The sequence below is a fragment of the Engraulis encrasicolus genome, unplaced genomic scaffold (genome assembly GCF_034702125.1).
Source record: "Engraulis encrasicolus isolate BLACKSEA-1 unplaced genomic scaffold, IST_EnEncr_1.0 scaffold_25_np1212, whole genome shotgun sequence".
NCBI lineage: Eukaryota > Metazoa > Chordata > Actinopteri > Clupeiformes > Engraulidae > Engraulis > Engraulis encrasicolus.
This window is the reverse complement of record NW_026945544.1, coordinates 794,765-797,264: the sequence shown is the minus strand read 5'-3', so window position 1 is coordinate 797,264 and position 2,500 is coordinate 794,765.

Sequence of the window (2,500 nt, the reverse complement as noted above, 5' to 3'; positions counted from 1 at the left end):
CAGGACACTTTCCCAGTGGGTTGACAGCCCCCCAAGGCCCAATGCTATTGTGTCTTGGCCCACAGTTTAGCAGAGCAGAGGAGAGGCCCATCCGTGCATTTCCAACAGTGGACAATGTGAAGCGGGATATGCATAGTACGAAAACGGGTTATATGTGTGAAGGGCCAGTCTACAGACAAAACAAAATGCCCGGGTGGCTTTTTCATCCCAGTCCAGCCCCGCGCTGCAGACTAAATAATATTATGTGTGACCCAGCAGGAGCAGTGACACAGCCTGAATTATCATCACAACATCCTGCATGCTGAGGGGGATTTCTGGGCAGGCGGCAGGCCAGGGCCAAGAGGAAAGGCCAAGAGCAGCCCAGTGCTAAGAGGGGGAATACAAAAAAATAAAACATCTACTCCATTCCTCAAATAGAGTGCTCACATCAGGATAAACAAAGAGCCAGAGCAGTCTGATTTAGATGTGACCCCCCCCCCCCCCCCCCCCCTTGTGGAGGAGTGGTGGGTCACCCTGCCCTGAGGAGGGGGGGAGAAAAATAGAAAGAAAGAAAGAAAGAAAGAAAGAAAGAAAGAAAGAAAGAAAGAAAGAAAGAAAGAAAGAAAGAAAGAATGAAAGAGATGGGAAGAAGACGGGGAGGCGGGGAAAAAGAGAGAATTCATGAGTGCCTTTCACCCTGTTGCATTATGATAAAGTTATGAACTAGTTTTTCAGGAAAAAACTAAAAAAACTGACTAGTGTCAGTTTCAAAACCAGAGTTTCAACTATATACAGTAATAGCATAATACTAGTGCAATTACATCTGTAAGAGTACTTCTACTTCAACTTTGTACAACTCTTTGCAGCCACAAGAACTAGATGACAAATGCTGCACTCCCAAAGAAAAGTGACAGAGACAGAGACAGGCAAACATTATCATTTTATGACAATGTCAAAAGTGGTCCAAAAATCAAAGACTAAATTTCCCCTTGCAGATGTTGCATCAACATGAGATGAATGGGTGTTGATCCAGCAGAGGCAATGAAAATCTGAGCCAAATCCAGCATTAATCAGTGACAGTGATGGCCGCAGTTTTACATCTACAACCAAGGCCGGATTAAGATGGCGTGGGACCCCTAGACTACAGGTTGCTGTGGGCCCCCCCCCCAGAGGGCAGATTTCGTGACAAATTTACCTTGACAGTTTTATAATTACAAGACCACCAACTGTACTCAACGTGACTAATGAATATTTCAATATTGCATCTTGTCACAGCTCTGATTTTTTTCCATCTTTGGTCGATCAGGGCCCCCCTGGCAGGTGGGGGCCCCTAGGCTGCAGCCATATCTAGCCTGTGTGTTAATCGGCCCTGTCTACAACAGCAGGCCACGGAGGTCTACATTAGCCAGCAACTCCGCACTCCCCCCCCTCTCCACAACCCTCTCATCCCTTCCCTACTTCCTCAAACCCACCAGACCAGCTGTGCAAGAGTCATTTGCTGCTATTTATTCACTCCAACTCTCCACCCAAAAGCATGCTGGGAGATTTTGACACCCTGTAAGTAGACATCGTCACGTGCTGATTGGACCGGTGGCCGGGGGCCCGGAGTCCACTGATGATATTATTACATTTATTGTCACACGTGTGTGTGTGTGTGTGTGTGTGTGTGTGTGTGTGTGTTGTGTGCGCGCGTATGTGTGTGTGTGTGTTTGTGCGTGCGTGTGTGTGTGTGTTTGTGCGTGCGTGTGTGTGTGTGTGTGTGAGAGAGAGTTTCTGTATCCGTTGATGATATTATTACATTATTATTGAAATAACCCCATCGGCTGCCACCTGTCTCTCCTGCTGGCCAAAGAATATACCTATAAAGCATCACTCCTCACCGCCTCGTCAGCCATCATGAACACACTCACTCACTCTCTCTCTCTCTCTCTCTTACTGTCTCTCTCACTCTCTCCCTCCCTCGCTCGGTTACTCGGTTATTTTCGGCGCCGGGTACCTACCGCGGCACGGCACTAAACACAGTCTCCCCTCTCCTCATTAACACCCACTGAATGCCATATTAGATATACTGTGTGTTACATGCACTGTGCAACACCCTCCCCTACTCCCCACACACACACACACACACACACACACACACACACACACACCCTCACACACACACAGACACACACACACAGTCACACTCCCCCTAAGGAGCTGTGCTGTTATTATTATCTAATAACAGCCGGCCACTTATGGTAGTGATACGGTGGTGTTTAATGTGGGGGGTTGCTGTAGCTTCACCAAAGGTGTGCGTCGTCGGTGACCTTTCCTCTCGTTTTCATGGTGGATAATCTCCTTGACTAAAGCTGTTTTCACGAACGACCAAAATGTTAGCGAGGCATATAGGCGGACACTAAAAAGCCAAAGTGCTTACCAGTGAACGTCCCTTGTTTTTGCTCGTTTTCACTGTGTGTGGCCTGGAAGGACCTTTTGAACATCAAAATATCACAAAAACTAAATTCACACAAACAAAATC